The following is a 24,090-nucleotide window of genomic DNA, read 5'->3' as shown; positions in this document are numbered from 1 at the left end:
GTACAAGAGAAGGGAGAATGTTTCCTGTCTAACTCCATCACACATCTTGCTGCGTTTGGCTAAACCCTTCCTGAGATCTCTTCCAACTGGCCACATTCTTCACAACTCTGCCATACCCATCCCCTCTGTTTTCTGCAAGTGAAGTGGTTCGAGGTTGCTCAGTTGGTTCAACTGCAAGCAACGATACTGGGTGGATGGATGACAAGAGTGGCACAACCAGTTCAAATGTCTGGGATTCCACCTGCAAGCAGTCAGCTCCTCCAGCCTCAAAAAAAGGTATAAGCGAGGTATTTCGGCAGTCACCTTTTCCCTGAAATTGCCTGTCACGAGGAAAGAGCAGGACTCTGCCTAAGTCCACTCAGAGTCAACAGATTTGTGTTCTGAACCCTCACGGGCTGGCTGCAGACCCCCACCCTGCACTCCCAGACGTCGCAACCTGCGCACACTACCAGCAAAAGAGGCTGAATAGGTTAAGGATGTTGAGCAAGCAACTTGCCGCTGTGAGAGGCTCCACCGAAGAAATGTGTCCCCCTCCTCTCTTGGCACTCTGCAGGGAAGAGTGAACTTTTGTCTCTCTTCTTCCCTACCCTAAAAGCCCCAACCTTGTCGCACGACTGAGCAGATATGACTGAATTGGCTCTGATGGTGGGTTTTAGTTGCCCTGCAATATTTAAGCTCCGAGCCAGACGGCTTTATGAAGTGAGTGACAGTCAGTGACGTGGGGAACAATAGGGAGAAAAAAAATAGAGAGGCAGGCAGAGACACAGAGAGGAGAGTCCACTGAACATGAAAAAGCAGAGGGGGGGAGAGGAACAGGCAACAGGCAGTGAAAACCTAACACATGCATAAATGGGAGTTTGCTCAGTTAAGCAGGGACCAAAGCAGCTCTGCAATTCCACTGTGGTTCAGCACAGCTCTGTGTGTGCCCGCACTCACTGGTCTTTAGGTGTTGTGGTGTGGCAGGTGAAAAGGGAATGCCAAAATCTCTGAGAGTGGCAGCATTAATTGAATTAATTCGTTGCCCTACACCCAGCTCTGACAGACAAGTTGCATTACTGATTTTCAGGCAGATACTGAAGTACTGGGTTTGTATTTGGCATTGTCAGATACTTTGGTCTGCTCTTTAACATCTTTTACTGGGAAAAAGGAGCAGAATGGGAAAACAAGATTATCAGTCAATATTAATCAAAGCTGAGAAAGACCAACTTTACAACCTCACCTTTCAGTGTCTTTGCTCTGCTTAGTTTTTTCTCCAAATGCATCTTGCACGTGCACATCCACCAAAAATGTCTAAACCAAACTATTTTGTTCAGGAGCATAGCTGAATTCCAGCAGCCCAGCACACAGGAATGTTACCCCAGGCACACTCGCCTACCCCCAGCCACCTGCAAAAATGCTGGAGAGGCCACAGAGGAGAGGAATCACAGGCTCAGTAATGCATCCACAAGTACAACTAAATGCCCTGAGAGTTTTAATTATAAGTCAAAGGTTATAACCTTACTCAGAGGTATGGTTTTTGTAGTCTTTCTGGAGGCATTGCTCAGAATGTGCTCTTGGTGCTCAGCTCTGGAGAAAAGGAGGATTACTGGAAGCAAGATTTGCTAAGCAACGATACAGATGCCAGGCTCATAAAGTGATGAAGCAGCAAGCAGCTCTCCTCTCTCTTTATGCAAACTCAACACCGAATTTAATTTCCCAGAATGGCATTGGGAGACACTCTGTCTCCAGAAAAGCTGTAATTTGAATGAGATATTAAAACACGAGGGCCACAAAATTTTGTACCTTCAAACCGACAGTTTCAGGCCACTCCTCAGTGTTTCTGGGCATTTGTGTCCATGTGAGCTCAGAGCCTCATCTCAGCAGTTGTCTTCCCAAACAGCTTTTAGGCTGATTTGCAGAGTCCCAAGGTCCAAAGCACAACTGGAGGCAGAGATGATGTTTTTCAAACTGGATTTCAAAAGAGCTAAAGCACAAGTGAGAGGTGGAAAAGAATCACATTTTGCAAGAGGAACCAGTCTGGAGACACAAATGAAAAATCACCCTCAATGCATGTAGTTGGACTGAAAGTCATATTCTGGACACCTTAAGAAACCACTCTCCTAAACAGCAGTACAGAAAAGCAGCAGCAGTACATTTTTCAGTCAATGCTACATAAAGCATGGGAACAGTCTTCCTGGAGAGAGGACACACAATGTGGAGCATTCACAAGTCCCAAGAATACGAAGTGAATAAGAAAAGGCGTTGTTGGATCAATGAGAGGAATAAGGACAGGAAGGAGGAGGAAGGAACACCTTTGTTGTTTTGTTTTTGCTACATTCTACTGAAATAAACTAGTATCAATATATGAGTGAGTGGTCATCACTGCCACCCTCAATCCCTCTCTGGGAAGCAGTAAGAGAGGGACTAAATGGTACCACCAGCATCCAGCACTGTTAGAGAGTGCATCACAGAAGGCAGGTGGTTCAGATGTTAAACTGCCCGTTCCTTTTCAGACCAAAACTGTCTTTGTGGAAAACTCAGCTCTAGCTGAATGTGCACATCCCTTTCTAGGCCTCTTCTCTCTAATATAATGAGCCAAACCCCAAATCTGGTATGTAACTACATGGCTGTAGTCCATCTCTAAATTACATCCAGCTACTGTCAGAGACCTTTGCCATTAACCTTCTATCTGCCTTTTGCAAACACTATCCTAATATCAAACATTGTCTGACAAGTTGCAGAACAGCTTGCAATATGCAGCTGATGCAGAAATTACATTCCGGTCTGATTATTGGGTCTGTGTTAGCCTGATCATTTGAATGAAGGTTTCTTTGGTATCACACGGTCCAGAGCCTTTAGCATGGGGCACACCCAGTTTGCAGGACATTTCTGGTTTGTGGAAAACCACATATTCCCTTCCTCTGGAGGCCTTTTACAAAGGCACTGCTGAGCTCTGGGTCAGATTCCCCAGCTCACTAGGGCCTCCTCCCTCTGAAGAAAAGGATCTAAATGAAGATGAAGCTGGGCAGTGAAGAATTCCTCTTGTACTGGGACTATGCAGGGAAGTGGTTGGTTGAGATGGGCATGAAGAGAAGGCAGAGCATGAGAAGGGCAAGGAGACTTGATTCTCTTAGGCACCAGGGTAATGCTGGAAGTCAGAGCTACCTTTGTAGCATGAAAGCAGTGGCTGTGAAAGAAAGCAGCAAGACCATAAAAGCAAAGGTCGAGGAGACTGGACCTCACATGCAGCACGTGACAATCACTGAGTCTGCAAAAGAACTGCAGCACTGACAGTGCCAGACTGAGAAGGGCAAACACTTCCAACCTGTGTACCTGGCTCGGTATTTATGCTGTCATTAGGCAACCTGTAGATGTGCTGAGTACTTTCACCCCCAAAAAACCAGTGCTAAAAATAGTAACAGCTAGTGAAAGTAACACTATTAACTCACAGTGGCTTTTCCTTGCCTTTGGGACTTTTCTTGCCTTCAAAGAATCATGGGCATCCTCCTACACTTTTAAAATTCTATTTTCTTTGGAAAGAAGTTTGCTTCAGTGCTGACTTCTCAACCTTTAGCTGCTTTGAGGCTGGTGACTGAGCTTCTGTCCCTGGCACCACTGAGTCTGTGAAGTCTCCACTGCAACTCAGCCTTTTGCTCAGAGACTACGAGGTCACTTGGGGAATGTGGGATTTTTCATTCCAAACGGATTTCCAACACAGACATGATGTCAGGACAAGGCAGGGCCACGCTATTGAACAGCTCTGTTCATGCATGATAGCAGATTGTGCAATTATATAGCGCACAACCCTGGATAACGATACCCCTCCCTCAAACAAAGTTATCTTCTCGGGATCTGCTTAGCTAGAAAGTGGCACACGCTTCCTGTTCTTCTGCTGAACACACAAACCTCTCTCTCACGGCTGAGGCTGAACGCTGGGCATATTCAGCCTCCCTACAAGAAGCTGGGACCTTCACCCAGCGCTCTCCTCTGCCAGACACTCGCCCAGCTCTCTGGTAACACGTGTCCTTGTCCATCCCAGAGCCAAAGTGATCTATCCTCTGATCACCAGGATCAGTCTCCCAGATTTTATCATCTCTCTGCCACCTACCGGTCTCAGAGATCATGTAAGTGTAGCCAGCCCTGGACAAACCTATAAGCAGACCTTACCACATCCCTCCAAGCCTGGCAAATATCACTGCATGCATTTTTAGGGCCAGGCTCTCTGATTTTTCCAGGACTCTCTCCAGGCATTGGTGGATATGAATTGCTGGGGAATATATTTTGCTAAGGAGCTGCAAACAAACCATAAAGAAAAGAGAGGGAGGAAGATATAAAGCATCGAAGAAGAGGGAGATTGGGGAAGTATGAAACAGGAGGGTTTGGGCAGGAACACAGAAGAGGTGAAGATAGGGCTGGGTTGTTCTGAGCTCCAAGTGGAGGATGAATACTTATGGGAAACATGTTTTTAATTTAAGGGATGGAACCAAACTAGACAATTAATAAAGATAAGCAGGGCAAAAGTGGAATGTCTTTCAATATCTGTTAAATGCAGTTCTTCTCTGAAAATTACTGTTCTAGGAGGACCTGGGGAATTACAGGCCAGTCAGCCTAACTGTGATACCTAGAGAGATACTGGAGCCAATTATGAAACAATCCATTTATAAGCAGCTAAAGGACAATAAGCTGATAAGAAGCAACGAGCAGGGAATTTTGAAGAACAAATTATGTCAAACCAAGATAATTTCCTTCTTTGACTAACAGGCCTGGTAGATGAGGAAGAAATGGTAGGTGTAAAATACCTTAACTTCAGTGAACATTTAGAAAATATCTAGATTGCAGGCTCCCAGGGCAGCAAGCAAAGTCACCATGCAGAGGGGACACAGGTTGAAGTACCATAATCAAGGGTAATTATCAGGGCTTCACTTTTCCAGCTGGGAGAATCGCATTCCTGAAGTTCTGCCTCCAGGGCTGTTCAGTATTTCCTTGAGTGTCTTGGACAACAGACTAGAGGACAAAACTAAGAGGATGACAGCTGGGCTGGGGGTCAGCAGTCCCTCCTGAAGGCAGGGGGCTGAAGTGATTGGAATTTGAGAGGAATGTGAGACACTGGAGAGCTGGGCTGCCTCTGCAGAGGTGACTGCACCGAGATACAGCTCAGGAAAGGTGGCTGCACAGACACCAAGTGTGCTGCTCCAAACGAAATTGTGACCAGTCCAGCAGAGAGAGCTGGGGTGGGACCCAATGTGTGTTTGTTAAGTGAGATCCCCACAGAAGAAGGCAAATCTCATTCTGAGGTGCTTTAATGTGGATTTTGTGTATAAGGCAACGGAAGCAATTATTTTGAGCGTTTACTTGATACTGCTGAGCTCCCAGCAGGAACAGTGTGTCCACTCCCAGGCACTACATTTTACAGGAGATGCAGACAAGTTGGAGAGAGTCCAAAAAAGAACAGCAAAATGAAAAGAGAGGTGAAAAAAACCATGACTTATAAGGAATGGATAAAATAATTGAGTTTGTTTTCTCTAGGAAAAGAACAACAGGAGGAGAGGCATGATAACAGTCTTCCAGCACATAAACATTTGTTACAATGGGTGGAGAGACTAAACAGTTGTCCCCTACAATCAGAAAAGTAGAAGAGGAAATAATCAGCTTAATTTGCAATAAAAATGATATAGCTCAACACTAGAAAAACACTTTGCAATGGTAAGAACAGCAAAGCACAGCAGCACACTGCTTGGGGAGGCTGTAGAATCACAGGAGGTTTTTATGAAGAGGTAAACAAACATCTGTTAAGGAAGATCTTACCACATAAGCGGAAAAACAAGCAGGGGGAAAGGAAGGCTTTCCGAGGTCTTTGGATCTATGGTTTTGTGTAGGGCCAAAGACCTGGAGAAATCTCAGAGAAATATTTTCAGTTGAAAAAAAAAAAAAAAAAAAAAAAAAAATCATCACATCTTTCCACCAGTTCTGAAAACCCAGCCTGGACACTGCACCACCCAGTGCAATGCTGGCCTGGGGGACACCAGCTCAGGCCTGCGAGCAGGTTGGCTATGTCAGCAAGGAATTCCACTCGAGCTCATTATCTCCTCTGGAGCGGGGCTAATTAGCTGGGGCAGTGTGAAGCACGGTAGTGCTGTGCTGCTTCCCATGGCTCAGCCCAGGTATTCCACGCTGCCCTGCGAGGAGGGCTGTCCTCAGGGAACCTTCGGGGGAGTCATAAACGTGTTCTTTGCCTCCAGTGACAGCTCTGAACGTGCTGCAGATTTAGAGGTGTTTGCTCCCCATAACCCCATTTCAACCAATTTGCTCTCTTTTCTCGCCCAGCTCAGCGAGGACCTTTTCCAGAGGTGCTGATTTTATCCGAGGGCAGCAGAACGGAGGGCCACGCACCTTGTCCCAGGGAAAGTGCTGGAGCAGCATCAGCGGAGCAGCAGGAGGAGCAGCCTGGCTCCCGCAGCCCGGGCCGCTAGCGGGCGGTGTGTTGTCATCCATGCGCCGGCGGCGCCGCAGCACCAAGGGATGCTGCGGGTGACAAACAGCGCCAGGGACACGCCGTGCCTTCTCCTGGCTACCCCCGACCTTCCTCTTCACTCACTTCTTTCTTAAACTTCTTCTGCAGATACAAAACTAAGCACAGCAAACACGGGAAGTTGTGGCGATGCTGTAGTACCTATTCTGAATACGGTTTTCTACAGTACTTTTACAATGGTTAAGCTGACGTGAGGATCACTTTGATGCCTATAATTTTACCTACAGACTCAGTGTAAACTTTGGTGACAAAGCACCTTTTTTACTAGTAAAATCTCCATTTTCACCTCAACCTGCATCCTTTTTCCAGCAAATATTTCACAGGTATACCAGCTGACCTGCATGATTTTTCCTTTAATAATAACACGGTTTAAAAATAGAAACTTCACTAAAAGTATATCAGTAGTAAAAATTCACTAAAAGTACAAAGAACAAGTAAGGCAAAAAAGATGAATTCTCATGTGTCAAAGGTAGGTGTTGTGCTACTGCAGCAGAACCAGAGCCAGGAAGAGAAGAGTACTGCTTTAGACACATGATTTCATGGATCAGCATAATTTCACTTAAAACCTGACCAGACTACTTCTAGAAGCACAGACCTTTACAAGAGTGTGTGGGTTAGAAATTTTAAGTTCTTATGCCACTGCAGATGCTCTTTCTGAAGAGCAGCACTGGGACAAGGCCCAGAGCTTGTAGGCAAATTGTTAAACATGCATTACGGAGCCATCATATACAAAATGCCTTTCCTAGGTCCCCATATAACCTCCTCTTAGCTGTCCCTTTCTCTGCCTCCTGCCTAGAACTTACCCCCTGGTCACAGAGGTGGAGCACATCAGCCAGAGGACATCACTGAGAAGATGTAAAAATACAGGCATGCTGCATATTTAGGTGGTCCGTGGACTCAAATTTGTCTCAGCATATATTTGAGGTTGTGGCACTTCCACCACTGCTGAGAGATCCTCAGGAGAGGAGCAGAGGAACTGCTATCAGGAGTTGTGAGGTATCAGGCCAGTCAGGGAACATGTTGCTTACAGCCAATCTGGGCTTTGTGAAGTGGATCCAGGGAAAGCAGTGACAAGTACCTGATAATACTTCTGGTAATAATTAATTGCTCCAGGCCTGCCAGTAAAAGAGGAGCTAATAATATCTCCCAGCCTCTTGAGGGGATCTCCATATGTTTGTGTTATCAAGACTTTTTGTACAATCTCTTAACATTCCCAGGCACAAGGAGCTGGAAGGGACAAAGCTTCTGAAAGATGGGAACAAGTCTGTATGTCTGGAAGCATCCTGTGTTACCTCACTGTCCATGGGGTTTTTTGCCTCCCAGTTTTTGATGGGGGCTCATTCTCTGCTCCTTTCTCACTTCTTCTGGGCTCTTCTCACACCACCAAGGCCTGCCTTGCTGAGTGGTAAGCTCAGGGCTCTCAGGAGTGTTGTCACCACCCACTCTCCACCTTTATCTCCCTGCCTTCATTTCCACACCGTGGAATGACACAGTGGAGGTGCACTCTGCACACAAGGTGCAAAGGTGGCCCAGGAGAGCTCACCAGCAGCACAGGGCAGGGATGGGGATGGCAAAGCAGGCCATTATCTGTTCCTCCCGTCCCAAGAGATGTGCATACCTGCTCTGCACTTTGGCTGACCTCAGCTTCCCATTTCCCACAGCAGAGCACGTTCCCAGCCTCTCTGGGGAGGACATCCGTGGGGATGGTTCCTGTTTCCCTGCCCTTTCAGTCTTCCTGAGCCTGATATGATTGTTTCTTTGGGCACAGTGTAAAAGATGCCAGCAAGGAACGGAAGCCTCTCATGCCTCAGCAATTTATTAAGAAGTAAGAGAGGTTACTGAACTTGGAAGCTGTTGAGCCAGTCATTCTCTTTTCCTCATCAAGAAGGCAGCCTGTCCATAGAAACATCTTTCATCCAGAGGTGTTCAGCATTCCCTGAGACAATTTGGCTTCAAACTAATAAACAGCCAGATGGAGGGAGTCAAGGATTATCTATGTAAAGACCTGCCAGAAAACATAGGTGAGAGAGCCAAAGGGCTTCTCCAGTTTGGAGAGAGGCCTGGAGAGTTTTTTCTTCATTATTTCCAGCAAACTTCAATCCCTTCCAGCCCTGTTATAGCTCAGTGAGTATTATATTCTTAGGAGGAATGTGGTTTAAAGCATATCAGGATCCTTTTAAAAGGAGCATTAAGACTCTTTGGGGGTGCCCAGTCCTGTGTGAAACCTGGCAGAATTTTCAGGAGCTACTTCCATGGCAAACTCCTAAATCCTACCTTGGCTCAGCAACTGTTGAATACTCTCCCACAAGCCCTGAGATATGAGGCCCCATTCTTGTCTGATTGATAAACACCATCCCAGTGAATGCAGCTATTACCTCAGCAAAATACAGGCATGTTTTTTAATGGCCTGTGTCTCTCCAGTCCCCAAAGCTCTGAAGCAAGGACATGAGCCCTAATATTTCTGTTTGCCCCCCTGCTTTGGCCCAGGGGGCAGCAGGTTCAGTGGGTTTCCATTCCCCCTGAGCAGTGCTGAGTTTATGCAGCTGCAGCCCTGACTCTGCCTTTCAAAAGTGTGCCCTCCTTTACAGAAACACAATATAGAAGTCAAGTCCATTCCAGTACATCCTCTCTAGCTGCACACAATTGTGGCATTCCTTCCAAGTTTGTATTCATCAAGGCTGTGCCTGCCCAGGGGACTACAGCTGTAAGACATTGGAATAGATTCTGGGATGGTTTGTAAGACAATGTTAAAATCAATAGGCATAGCCCTAAGAAAGAGTGAGAGGACAGAAGTGGGGCAAAAATAAAAACACCTGCTAGCTTGTTTGTGACTTTGAATCACAGTTTCCTAGTTATCAGTATTCAACATTTGTGAGTTGGTGCTCCAGTAACTGGATTGATGATTAGGGTCCACAACGGATAACCAAGCAACACTGGAATATGGAAGCCCTGGTTACTCAAGCACTCACCAAAGAAAAATTAAACCTAAGTTATTGCTTAGCTCAACACATGCTGATGCTGCTGACTCAAAAACAGCCTTGCGGATTTTTAAATGTTCTTAACAGCTTCCTCATTTGGCAAACTTTAAATCCGAAATGAACAAAACCTGTCTTTCACCTTACCTGGATGGGCAAGGTGTTGGCAGAAATGAGAGGCTGGCAGCAGGTTCACTGATCCCCAGCCCACTGCACTCTTATATGAAAGCAGAAGGAGGTCCAAACTGGTAATGCAATGCTTTGAAAGATATGTTGCTTTTTAAAAAAACCCCGTTTCCCAGCCCTGAGTAGAATTCTGGGCTAAATAAACAAAAAGAAAGTATTTAAATACAAAAATATAAATAATCACTAACAACTGCTTAAAAATCATTTGTGGGGCACCAAAAATACACAGCTCCCCAGTACAGAAAGTATAGTGCAACTGAAAAAACACAACCTGATTTAAAATTGAAATGAGGGGGCTTAAAGAGAGTAAAGTAAGTAAAACACATGTAACAAATAGCAAGAGAAGCTGAATATAGAAGACAGGAATTATAAAAAATATGATGGGGGTGAACCAGGAAAAAAAAAGACTGACAGAGGTATTTTTTTAGAAGTTAAATTAAGAGCAGAATGAGTCCTATTCATAGTATTGATCTGTTATCATATGGAAAAGTTAGATTATTCAGTAACAATGCAGAGAACAAAAAAGAGATCAATAAATACTCCTACCCTACTGCTGAGAGAAAAGAAAGTAGTTGATGAAGTCTTCGGTAATGACATGTCTATTCTTGTAGTATCTCAGAGGAGTTAAATACCACCCACTAAAATCAGGCATTTTAAATCAGCAAGACTGGGTACCTTACACCGAAAATTTCTAACTTCCTTTAGTTTTGGGATTTTTTTCATAAGCTGCACACATAATTCCTCTGATTATGTTGATCTTCTGTATTTCTTGGTGCAATGGGTAAGACCTGGAGGAGAGGGAGAAACCCCATAGTCTGGCATTTTGTAAAGACTATGTAGAAGGGCATAATTATTTTATTATTATCTCATTATTGCTCACAGGTAACTACAGACTTGTGATAGGATCTCAGACCTGAGCTAAATAATGAAGTGGCTAAAAAAGAACACGAGGAATAAAAGGAGGGAAATATAACTAGGAGCAACCAACATGGATTTATAGAAAATTCACCCCCATTGAACTGTGTTCCTCCTTTTCTCTGAGGAAATTGCACATACCATTGTTAAATAGAACAAAGTTGGTACAATATACTTGAGATCCTGGAAGGCAGTTTCCCTTCCATCATGTGGCACTATGATTAAACAACTTGCTTGGCATAAAAATAAGATAGGAGTCATTAAACAGACTGTAAATGACTTATCAGACTTCCAAAACACAACTGAGAAGGCTAGAAGTGATTGGGGTTTTTTATAGTATGTTTATACCGAGATCCTGGAGGGCGTTTGGCATCAGGATATTTTTAGTCAATAAGCTGGAATAAAACAGCAAATATTTTACAAAAGTCACCAAGTTCTGGAGAGGGGTGAATCCTGAAAAAGGGAACTGCTGATCTAGAGCACTCCTGATGGCTCAGAGGATTGGACAACCACAGCCTGGGTTTGCTTTAGCACAGGGAAGGGAAGGGAAGGTCAGTTCCTGCACTGCTGCGGAGAGACCAGCAGCAGCTCTGCTGTGGAGAACTTTGTCCCAGGAAGCAGTGACTTCCTGCAGGGCTCTGAGCCCAGGGTAGCTGAGGAGCTGCATATGAACTCCGACTCCACATCTTAGGGGTGACATATAGAGGCAAGGTGGATACACCTCAGTCCTGCCTGGTTTATCCTCCAACTTTCATGAAAGCCCTCTGCTGTTAAAAGCTCCCATTATGTGTTCTCCATGACCCCAATTCATCAAATTAGAAAAAGAGTGCTTGTTTCTGGTTCAGCTTACCTTAATGATGACCTGCTGGCTTGAATGAAGGTGAGAAGGGACCCCCCAGAAGTGCCTTCTTACCTTGTACTGATCGCATGAGATAGCGCATCTACACATGGGCTGCTGGTATGTAATTTAAAGGGCTCAAATCTGCTCATCTCCAGTCCACCTCCCAAAAATAATTTATGATTTGTGAGGTAGCCCAGAAAGCAGTGTCACAAGTGGTGAGGTGCTGCATCATCCTGAGGATTCTTACCCAGCAGGAGGGTGCCAGCAGCCTCCTGTTTGGTACCGCACCGTTTCCACTGGAGCACAAGCACCAGTTCTGGAGAGCTGCTGATGAACCTACAAAGACTTCTGAACAACCACCCGCCGATCATGCACTTGAAGGAGATCCCCAAAAGTACAGAGACTCCTGCAAATTCTCTTAGGGCTATTTGGTGCTTACATGGTCATGCCTATCAAAAGCCACGTGACTGTCCTACAAGTGGATTTTAATTTAGCTGGAGACAGACACTTGCATGAACAGGTCTCCCTGATGCCAAAGACCAGTCACTGATGAATCTCAGATGTCAAAGGCTGGAACCACCTCATTATTGTGCAAACTAGTCCAGTGCTGTTGCACTGTTTGAATGTCAAAGCATGGAAAACACGGATGTCTTAGAAACATCTGTCCTGGGTAAACCAAAGTCTGCCAAAGAATTAAGGAAAGGTTCTTTGATTAAGGAAAGGATGCTTGAGCTTGTCTGGGCAGAAAGGTCTTATTCATGGAACAACAGAACAAAATAAACAATGTAGGGTTTCTCTTAGTGCAGGGAAGAGGGCAGGCTCAGGCTGAGACTTCTAGAGGTAGCATTTAATCTACAACACATCCCTGAGAGAGAAGATAGAGCTTCTATAGATTGCCATGAAAGGAGATCTGTGAAACTGCCAAGAGATCCTGATGATCCAGGCCCAACGCTCCCTTTTAGGCAAGGTATTTAACAGTGACAAAAGTCAAGATGGTTATAGGCAGACCTGGCATCCCTGACCCATGGAAACCACTGCCATAGGCTGGGCCTGAGCCCTGAAGGACTGCATTTATTTATCCAATGGGTTTCAACAGCTGTGTGTTTGCTACAGAGAGGGGAATGGGCTTTTTGGGAACGATTTCCATCCTGGCAGCAAAGTCCCCATGCAGCAGGGACCGAATGTTCTTAATGACTCATTAACTCAGCTGTTTTGCACAGCAATAAACCCTAGATAAGGGAATAGCCAAGAGCAGCCCAGATTACCAGAGGGGGGTAGAGTAGAACTCCCTGCTTCAGGTCCTGACAAAACCTTTCACTTTTACTCCTCACAACCAGATCTCCTCCTTGGTGGCATAGGTCACCCACAGGCAGACTCAGTTCTGGTACCACTGGAAACAAAACCACGGAATGGGGCCGTGGCGTATTTCTGGCAAGAGCCATCAAGGCCAAAAGCTGTAAGGACTGGAGAAAGTCTCCTGGGGCCCCCTGTGTGAGCACAGCCGTCCTGGCCATGTGCTGGCTTGCAGTGATAACATTGTGTGCCGAGGTTGGCACACAGTCCAGGTGAAGTCACAAGAGGAAAAGCTTCCCACCCCACACAGCCTCAGCGGTCACATCCACAGATCCTCACACGCCCCACCCAGCCAGCCCTGCTGCCCACAGGGACATGCTGCCCTGCCTGGCTTCCCTCTGCTGCCCTGGGGTAGGGCTGGCTCACAAGTGGCCATTGTGTTTCCTAGGAAGTTGTGTTACTGTTACAGCAAGGACCTGGCCATGCTGGCTGCGTGCAAAGGCTCAGAGCCTCTGCTGGCACCTCTTGATGCTCTCCCAACCTCCACCTGCATTAGCACCCATCCTTCTCCTGGTCCCAGACCTCATTTCTAATGGTACACTGCACCTCTGATCCTGCCACGGGCACAGACTTGGCCTCTGACGAAGTTTAAGTCTGCGGAGAATAAGGTAAGAAATGAAGCAAAACCCTGGCATCATGGGAATATAGATTTTCCACAAAAAAAACCCCAAACTATAAGATGTTCACTGAGGTAGCAGAAGGAAAAACTCATTCTAGTTTGGCTCAGAAATACAAGATAGTAACTGTTCACGGTTTAAGTTTGAAATGGATGACAGAGCCATAGATGATGGTATGTAAAAGGAATGCCTTGATTTGGCCAGAGGAGAATTAAAGCCACATTGATAGATGACAATTAGTACCTCATCACTGACCACCTCAGTGGACACCAATGAGCCTCATTTACTTTGGAATATCACTTCAACATAATCCAATAAAAAGGTGAACCAAACACTGGTGTTTGCACAGGGCAGGGTGAAAAGGAGCAATGCCTGGGCTGAGAGGGGGTGCCTTTTGCTCTTGCCCTGAGGTCCCAGTGCTCGACCCCAGAGCTGCCAACAGCTGTGAGCCAACATCTGACTAACGCCAGAAAGAAGTGGCATGGTCATCCAGACCCACATCTTCATAAACTTGCGTCAGAAAACTTGGCAGAAATCCTTCACATCTCTACAAGGGTCCACTTTCTGACAAGAATCCAGGCACAACTTAAAAGTGTCCTGGGAAGGATCCTCCAAAAGCCTGAGTTTTTCTGGTGGTTAATTACAGGTGATGTTAAAAAATAGTGCTTTTCCTCATATCATTTTTTGGGGTCTTTTTAATTCAGTCTCATATTCCTGTTTTTGGATCTTAGTGCCCCTCAGTCTGCTAGACTATAGAGAGTTTGTTCTCCTTGTAAGTATATCTAAACACTGAAAAAAGTTAGCCTTCATCTTTCCCTTTTCCCTCTCACTCTTCAACCTCTTTTACTGGAAGGCAAACTTCCAGTTCCTTAACACCCTCAGGCATTGTCCCTGAAACCTCTTCCATCCAGGAATCACGGACAAAAGCACTAAACAGAGTACATGGGAAGTGACCGCGTTAGTGCTAAATGGCACACACACACTCAACCCTTCCTAGAACAATTCAGTTTATTTACTGAAATCTACATGAGTTCCCCCAGCTACAGCATCCTCCTGGAATTCTGTAGTCAGCCAGTGAGCAGCCCCCACTCCTTCCTGAGACAAACTTGCCAACTGATAAATGCAGCCTGTATTCCTTATTCTTTCACATGACTTAACAGCAGCTAATGTTATGCTTGGCCCCATCTTTCTGAATCATCCAGACTATTGCAGTAATGGTTTTTTTTGGTTTGTGGTTGGGGTTTTTTGTTTTGCAGATCACTGATTTTTGAGTCATTCCTACTGATCAGTTACTATCTTGCTGTCTTGCTCAATAGTATTCAGCCACAAATGACCAACTTTCCAATGTTTACTCCTCCTTAGAACTACACATCTCCACCCATGTGGAGGACTGATGGGTTTCCCGTAAAGTCCTAACATCTGCATTGCCAAAAAACAGCAACAACAAACCTCTCTAGAAGCACTGTAGCAGCACCATCTCTTCCTGGCTCAGCCCACCTCATGTAATTTGATTGTAAGAGCTTTAAGTAAAGTCAACATTTAGTAAGTGTCTCTGTAGAGCCTAGCACAAACAGGCCCCTAATGAAGAAAGTCTTTCCCTCTCTGGCTGGGACAAAAACAAGCTTAAGCACACTCTCAGCTCCATCCTGTGTCAGAAAAGCCAGTCTCAATGCACACTGAAATACAGGATTTCCACAACACTGGGCACCAGGAAGATGCATGGCCTGCAATAAGGGAAGTGAGACAGGAGGTTAGGCAGTCACAGTTTTCTTTATATTGTTGTAAACTCAAACCTCTTCTCACATCATCTTTTCAGCTGTTAAATACACAAATATGGGATTGCATTCCCATGCCTGGTTGCTTCAGGGGCAGTATACAAATTATAAATAAGCAAATATATGGATTCCTTGATTTCCAAGGGATTTTTTAAGATCGACTGCTTAACCCCTAACTACACCAACACTGGCTGGCTAATGAATAAGGTGAGGCAACACCCTTGGCTGGTAAGATTCACAAAGAAAAAAGGAATTTCATCCCAGCGAGGAAAAGGGCTCATGGATCTGGCGTTTTACAATGCAGATTTCCCATCTGGGATACAGTCACGTAGTCTGTGCTTACAGGAATATCTGAACTTTCACATTTTACTGTACTAAAAGGTATGAAATCCAATGGCTTTGCTCAGTGTAAACAAAGGGTCCAGGTGAAACAGGTCCTACCAGGACAGGCACTTTCCCCACACTGTCATAGCTGATGAATGTGAGAACAACCTACCTCCTAGAAGATTTTAGTTTAGCTATAAGGGACACTTCTGTTCCTGCATCACCCAAGTGGTTTGCATTTTAGTAACCTTCACTTCAGTCTCCTGAGTAGGACCAGGCAAAACAGAGCAATATCTTACAAATAATCCCAAAGCACCAACGCCCTGCATACTCTGCACCCCAAGGAATGGCTGTAGCCTGTGGTGACAGACCCATGGAAATTTTTAATGCAAAGAGCCTACATGCCAAGAACAGCTTCAGAGACTTAAGCTGCAGTACCACTGTCTTCCAGCTAGCAAGAGGGGTGAGGATAAACACAGCATCCACGACTGCTGCATGTGGCACTTGCCCTGTGATCCACAAAGTAAAATACCAAATGCATTCCCTTGCTCATATCAACCTTCACATTACTTTGGGGAATTCAGGCTTACTCAGAAATCCGATACAGCGGAGCCAGACCACGCTAGAGCCACAGCACCTCCCCCCAGATGAATCCAGGATAGTTATATAGGTGATAAATTCTACTCTCATTGAGAGAGCAGCAGGGCTTGGGGACCCATCATTTGTGTACTTGCCCCCACAGAGGCCCTTAGCCTAGCTAGCTGAAAAAATACAGTGTTTATGGAGTGTATTTAACAGCTGAGCCACTTCTCCATTGTACAAAACAATGCTAATAGTTCTCCCACCTTTGCCTAATTATTTTCTTCCTCTTTCCTGCTTTCTTTTTGTTTTGATTCCTTCCCCTGTCTCTGTCTGCTTCAGCTTGATGGGACTTGATTTCTTCTTTGCCCCATGACTCTGCGTTCAATACCATCTTCTCGGATGTTCTACACCAGTAGCACTGGGCACCTCTGTCCCCCTGAACTGATGGGCTTCATACTCCCCACAAAAGCATATCCCAGTAGTATTAGACGTGTTCAGAACAGCAGACAACTCCTGATTACTGTTAGATCCTTATTGTTTCATACAGGAAGAGCCTGTTTACAGCCTGGAGCTTGCAAGGAATTTGAAATGCCTTCTCCTTCCACTTGGAGGGCAAGCAGCTGAAGAGAGCAGGAATCCTGCCTCCCCTCACAAATATCTTGGCATTCCAGATATCAGCCTTACCTTTAGATCCTACAGCCCAGCAAATGTGCTATCATATATCCCAGTGTTTACCCAGCCTATGCAATCTGATAGGCCACCTATACTGAAGGGGGTGATTAATATCTAAGAAGGGATGGGAGGTGACCTTCCACACAGCCATGATATATTTTTGGAAGGGCAAGGCAAAGTCAGAAGGTCTTACTAAACTCTTTGATCATTTAAGCTTCTGGTTACCAAATAACCACCAGTATCCTTTCCATAAATGCATTTATTCTTGGCTGCACAAATTCCCATCCCCATTTCTGCAACATTAGTGTCTACTCCTAAGCTACATCTTTCCTCACAGCTACCCCATCATCCCCCAGCAGCTCCAATAACCCATTCCCCAGATGCTGTCCTTTTCCTGGCTGAAAGCATACCATGCATCATGCTTGCTGCACCCTTCTCTCACCTTCTACAACATCCCAATCACTCGACATGAGCAGCCAGTAGGACACACTTTGAGAACTGCCACTTCTAAGACCTCCACACAAAAAGCAAGAGAATCTACTTAATTCATGGATTTCTCATAGCTTCTCTCATTCCCCTGACAGTTGTACAGCTGTTACACTCACATCTGCTGCTGCTAACTAGACTCGTTTTTAGCAAAGCACAGCAGGAGCTAAAGAAACCTAATTCTGGTAACATTATAATACCAGAAGTACTCCCCCACTTTCATTAACTTCATGCTCTGCTTTTTATTTTCTCTATTTCCCTTTTTCTTCTCCCCCTCCCTTTTTTGCTGGCATGGTGAACTGTTTCACCAGGTCAGCAGCAAACAGGAGCAGCTCAGCTGATAGCTCACATCCCTTCACTGCTACACAAAGACTGGAGGTGGTTGGCACTAGGTGCCTCAGAAGAGCACCAGAAAATACCAGCACCCTTAGGGGATGCCACATCAGATATCCATGGAAAAACAGTGGCTGAGGGTATGACTTCATAAGGACATGGATATCTCACACCGATCTGTAGCACGTGTATCCATCTGAAAATGGGACTCTCCACCTCGCTGTCTTTCCTGGTCTATGTACAAAATGCAGTGGGGTTTTCATAAAGCACTCCAGAAAAAAAAAAAAAAAAAAAAATTATAGTAAGTCAGGCTAGTGGTGGTGATGTGGCCCAGTAGGTCACTAATTAGGACATTTCACTAGAACATGGGGAAAAAAGAAGAAAAAAATGAAGTTCAACGCTTTCTCCATTTGACCTCACGTGTCTTGGACAGAAGGCTCTACCCTTCAGGTTGGAGCACATTCTGAATGAAATTCACTCAGATCTGACAAGGAAGCTGTTTAAAATTTCAGAGAAAATCCTGTATGAGATCTAGCCCAGACAGAGGGAGAGGCAGAGGGATCCCAGTGGACTGAAGCAAGAACTAGATACCATCCTCAGGCTGTTACAAAATACAGACTTTAAGGATATTATTGACAGAGACTAGAGACTTCGAGGGCAAGGTGGCACCAGCAGCATTGGAAATCTAAGTACTGCTCTCTCAAAGGACTAGCAGTAGGTGCCAGGTGGCACACAAAGACCTTAGTATTCCCTTTGCTAACTCCTAGGTGGGCAGACAATCAGTATTCATGTCAAGGGGAATTACTTATTCACTGTTTTCAAGGTGTTGTGGTCTCAATCCTGCCTAGTATGAGCAGAGTCCAAAAAAAATTCAAAAAGACCAACAATGTTGAAGTTCACTATAATAAATTTTGAAAGCTTGGAAAAGAGGCATAAAGGAGCTTTTCAAACAGCCAGTGTAGACAAAAAGTCAGGTTTCAGAGGAAAAAAATGGTGAGATTTTATGGGTTCATATGCAAGACAGAGCTTAGAAACAGTAAAAGGTGTGGGAATCTGAATGTCACTGTCAGGGAGAAGAGCAAAAGTTCTGGGGGTGATGAAGCATGGTGGTCTTGGGAAAAGGCCCAGGTTTCCCACACAGAGTTCCAGATGTTGGCGGGGGATGATAGAAGACTGGAGAAATGGTGAGACACTGAAACAAGGAGACATTAGTACAAGATGTTGGGCAGAAACAGAAGAAAGCAGAAGAGAAGAATAGTTCAAAAGCACGGAAAAGATCAAAGTTGGTGGGAGAAAAAATAAGAGACTCCTAAAGGTGACTGGGGCAACACTAGATCTTCCTGTGAGAAAAGCTTTGGGACTATGATTTGGAAAATAAACTTTGAGGTATCTCAGCAAGTATTGGAGAACAAGAACTTGGCAAAGTTCCCATGAATACAGGGAATATGGAAAGGAGCTTCTTCCATTCTGCTAGTCTGCAGCATGTGGAAGTGGTTACAGGGATGACTCCAAGAGTAGTGCTATATAAGAGACCTGGGATAATAGCATTCAATGAATAACATAGCACAGAGTAGAGCTGTAGCCAAAGAAGAAAAAAAATATGCTGGGAGCTGCTTAAGCCTATTTTCTGAATAGGATGTAACAGTAGAACAGCAAGTCAAATTGAAACCTTTCATTGATTTCACTGCAAGTTTCTGTTGTTAATGATAATTCCTTCCTCTAAAGGAAAGTTTGTTTCACTTTTAATCATTTAGAATATTTGGACCAGTAAAGGTGAAGTCAAAACTTCAGTCATGAAAAAAAGTGAAGGACTTTGACCCCAGCTTCTGTGGTAAAAACTTTAGAAATTTTTCTCCAGCAAGGAACTCTGACATCATGAATTTTTCTCTCCAATTCAAGAAGAAGGACACTACTTCAAGGCCCTTTTAAAATAAATTGAAAAAAAATAAAATAAAGGAAAAGAAAAATAAAGCATTCTTAAACATCTAAATTTCACACTCAGAGGAAAATTCTTCTTTCCAGCCAGCCAGGTTTCATTGTTCTCCTGCAGTGGCAAGATACTGTACACCAGTTACAGGTTTCAAAAATTACATACCTGATCAGTAGATGCTCAGGGTTTTATACTCAGGGCCCCTTAGTTCAAACCCATCAAGAGAACTCTCCCATGTGTATTCCTGCAAGTTGCTCACCTGTAAAAAAAAAAATTAATTAAAACTACCTTTAAAAGTTGCTGCGGGCCCAAAGATAGGCCTACCCCAGAGGTAAGGTAGCAATAACATTTTGGAAAATAATACCCTTTTTTAGTGATAATTAAAGTTTCTACCAGAACTACTTAGGTGCTTAATGCCCCGAGAGAAAAATATTATTACTGGGAAAGAAGGAAAAAAAAAGACTAAAAAAACAAACAAACAAACAAACAAAAAAAACCCTGGGCATTCTTTCCCTACTCTATTGTTTATAGCTCTGAGAGCTAACACCCTGCAATCACTTCACATGGCTTACGCTTCCAGCTCTGCTGGCTATGGGAAAGTCACAGCGAGCCCAACTTCTGCAAACCCAAATTCTAACCTAAGATTCACGTGCTGCCGTGCCAGTCCCCTCGGATACACCTTGGAGGTCATCCCGCCCTCGCCTTGTCCCAGGTTAGGATGTTCCTTTGTTACCTTGCTCTGCCCTGGAGCCCCGGGCTGGTCGCTGGCAGTTCAGGCTCCCATGCTCTGCAAGGTTTCTGCAGGGCTGCTCAGCAGATCGCCCCGGCCATGGCATTTTATCAGCGCCGCGCGAGGTGAGCGCAGACGCGATAAGGAAGCGCTAAAAGTCAACGAGGTGCCACTGACAAGGACTGAAGCCGGGCTCACGCTTCCCCACGGGCCTCGTGTGTGGTGACACTGAGCAGCCCAGGCTCCTTCTCACCAGCTGCTGCCTTGGAAGGAGGCACCTTTCGCCCTCTCCTCTCGGTACACAGCCTCCTGTCCATCCATCCATCCATCCATCCATCTCATCTCCACTGGAAGCTGTCACAGCACCAGCCCTGCAAGGAACAAATTTTTTCTTACAAAACGCCCACGGGTTCCTTAGTGAGCATTTAAGAGATTTTTCATTGCTCAAACACGCTGATGGACCTGTACCATGGTTGCTTCATGCCTGCCCACCATTCCCTCCCCGAGAGGGAAAATCTGCTGCCTGGAGTGACTTGCTTTCCCAGGCAAGCACTCACACATGCCTGGCATACACCCCACAGAGATTAGCCCCCTGCTTAGGCAAGCCCCAAGGCCTGGGAAACCTGATGTGACTAACAGCTTGATTAGGACTTAAGTCTTTTTCCACCAGATTTTCAGGGGAAGGTGAAGAAGTGCATAAGAAATTTATTTCTGTTGTGCAGCCCCTGAGCTGAGTCCCACACAAGAAGAGGAGGCTTAACCGTATCACAGGGCAATAAATGTTGTTAGAGCAAAAACATCCTGCATCCATCCTTGCCATGATGACCATTAACTCCATATGGCAGCAGCAGAGACAGCCTAACTGGCCACAGACTGATCAGAGTGTTTCAAAACAACCTGAAATTTGGGAATTTGGACCCACACATGTACCAAGGATGCCCCCACTGCCTGGGCTACCACAGCTGAGGCCCAGTAGCTCAAGCTACACTGCTCTAGACAGCAACCAACTCACCACAGCACTGCCACCAGGCTCTAACCCACAGCAAACACCCACAACCTCTGCAATGAGCTAAAGGACTCCCTTATATTACCATGAACCAGGTGTGCTTGGCTTAGCTGCTCCCTTTCCCAGCTGGTGCCAATGAAGCCCTGATGAGCAGCCTCAGCACACACACCCAGGTCTGAAATGTTCAGTTCACCTCCAGGGAGTCCCCACCTGAGCAAGGCTGAGCTGCACTGAGCGTTTAACCAGCCCAACTGTGTGATCCTCTGGCACCCTGAATTTACATTCATAGAGAGAAGAGAGAGTCACTTTTTCTTGGTGTGTGCTTGCTGGAAAAAACCTCCTGAGATACCCATGCTTTCTGTTTCCTAGTTTTCATAAAGACACCATGGGAAAAAGAGCCTCTCCCTACTCCCTGAGATCCAACACAAAAACACATCTCACCAATGCACCTCACAGGCAGCAGCAGCACAGGCAGATCTCCCTGCTCACTCTGGGGACAGCAGGCACGCAGGGTTTAGGGGTGAGAGCTTGGTGCTGGGCCAGACCAGCCCTCCCCATGCCATACCATGCTTGTGTTGGCAAGCACCACTTCCCGTGCTGTGAAAAACACATCCAAGGCTCACAGGAGACTTAAACACTCAGGGATATCACTAAAGGGAGATGTTTCTTTCCCAGAAGAAACACATTTCCTATATGGGAACTCTGTCACACACTTACATGTGGATGCTGACCTGTTTATATTTGCACAGGGGAAGAGGCTGTGACAGTATCTGTAATGTGAATTGCTGTAAGGATATCTGTAAGCAACAATCAGGGACTACATGCAGGAAAGGCCTTGCTCAAATATCTTGTAGATGCTATTTCAGCTTAATTTGAAATTATTTCTCCATTGTCTGTAATTTCTATTTCTCCCTCCACCCACACCCCTCTCTCTGGCTCCTGACAGACATCCTTAGCTCCTGATTCCTCTGTGCCATCAGTCTTCAGGCATTTTAGGCGAGACCCTAGCAGGCTCCTCACAGACCCCATGGATAGTGGCTGAAGGTCTGCTCCCAGCCCCAGACAGGAGCAGCAAGTTCACCAGTCTGGCAGGCTTCCCCCAGCATTTTCACAAGCACTTGCTTACCTTGTTTGAGCTTCAGAGAGTTCAGTTTGGGGTGAAGGGTAGGTCAGCTCTTATCTCATATCTACACGTGCAAATGTAACCCTTACCAGTTCCCTTTGCAGCTCCAACAGTTCCTGCTCGGCGGCACAGCCAGGACCGCGCTCTCCCCCTCTGCTGAGGCCTTTCAGCAGGAAGCAAGCAGGGCCAAAGAGCCACAAAGATGTCCTAGGGACGCCCCAGCCCTGAGGAAAACCCTGAAGGTCTCTGAGCTTTCTCCTCTGCAGCCTTTGGTGCAGGTGAAGGAGCAGAGCCACAGTTCCCCCTGTCGCAGTCCAGGCTGGTGAGAGGAGCCCTGGGGTGATGCTCTGGGATGACAGGAGCAGGATGAAACCCCCAAAGAGGATCCTGCAAATCCCTGAGAGATTCAGCGATTTCAAAAAGCTTCGCCAGCCCCCTTCTCCTTCTGGAAAAAGTTTTTAGTGCAGCTGAGGTGGGTTCAAGAGTTTGAGCCACTGGATCTTGCAGTTTGTTTAAGCAAAGATCACTTCTGTCAATTTTCCAAATGTCTGTTCACACACAGACTGTCTTAGCATCCTGCCAGGGCTCCAAACATTCATCTATGGAGAAATTTTCTGGAAACCTGTGCCTGCATCTCTGTCTTGTCTTCTGACCAGTTTAAGACCAATCTCATAAATATGAGCCCACATGGAAATGTGGGTGTGAAAGCGTGCATTCTCTAAAGCCTTGCAGATGTGTGTGATTTAGGGTGCCCTGCTCAGACCACAGCCACCTTGTGCTGACCATAGCACAATCACACTCAGCTCCAAGTCCAAACTAGCAAATCGTATCTATATCCCTCACTGCTGGAGGCCACCACCGGACAAAGACAGCAAAACTGAATGGGGGTGGTGTGGGAAGGAACGGTGGAGCAGGCAGAGACACTTGGTCCCATGTGTTTTCTTTCCTTAAAGATAAAAATTTACCCTAGTCAAATGAGAAATCAGGAACAATGTAGGAATTTTAAAGAAGCCCGAGCTGCCACCTGACTCAGCGTCTAGGCAGGATATCGATTAGCGAGGCCATTCTTTACTCCTCTGCTATTGTTCAAGACCGGCCTCCCTCATGACAGCAACAGGCGTGGGAACACAGCAGCTTTGGTGTTAAAAAGTGCTTTTATCACTGAGCTGAGGAGAGGGGTCTCTGGGAACCAGAGATGGTTGTGTCTGATAGCCAAGGGAATGCATTCAAACCAAGAACCTTATTCTGGGATCTCTGAGGTCCTGAGGCACACCAACACCATGCGGCACATCCCCCATCCACCATTTCCACCGAACTGTATCCAGGTTCTGGTGAGTTCAGAGAGGTGCAGGAAGAAAACACCTCTGCCTGCTAAAAATTCTCAGCTTTCTCCTTGAGCTCCAGGAGCTGCCATGATGGCTGCTCCTACCAGACCTTGTTTTTAAACAAGCCAGGCTGGGTTCTGTAACTCATGTGGCACAGCACAGAGAACAGGCCCCCCACCAATGTCCTTATCCCTCCTCCTGAGCAGGTTTTTTGCCAGTTGTTTGCAGGTTTGTTTTGCAGGATGGGCTCCAGCCTGCACTAGCTACCACAATGATGTCAGTAGGTGAGGGCGTCTCCTCCTTGCTCAATAGACCAAACGACTGTAGGGTGTTACACATCACTGCCACTTCAATTACCCGGGTGCCTGCAGCCAACCAACAAGCCAACACAAGTCCCTACCAAGTGAAC

General features: G+C 45.7%; 1 protein-coding gene across 2 annotated transcripts in view; it reads right to left on the bottom strand.

Annotated features, from left to right (window-relative positions):
- Positions 1 to 23,731, bottom strand: part of GJA8 (gap junction protein alpha 8) — a 32,459-nt gene extending 8,728 nt beyond the window's left edge. Inside the window, exons 1-3 of one of the 2 annotated variants that reach the window (XM_039565720.1) lie at positions 20,231 to 23,731; positions 19,663 to 19,756; positions 1,783 to 1,963 (exon numbers count right to left, since the gene is read on the bottom strand). The gene's annotated coding sequence lies outside the window, so the exon portion shown is untranslated. The remainder of the gene's footprint in view (positions 1 to 1,782; positions 1,964 to 19,662; positions 19,757 to 20,230) is intronic. The other variant, XM_039565726.1, reaches the window with a different exon arrangement.
- Between the last annotated feature and the right edge of the window lie 359 nt (positions 23,732 to 24,090).

This window comes from Corvus cornix, chromosome 1 (assembly GCF_000738735.6).
Source record: "Corvus cornix cornix isolate S_Up_H32 chromosome 1, ASM73873v5, whole genome shotgun sequence".
Lineage (NCBI taxonomy): Eukaryota > Metazoa > Chordata > Aves > Passeriformes > Corvidae > Corvus > Corvus cornix.
This window is presented reverse-complemented; position numbering and strand designations above follow the sequence as displayed.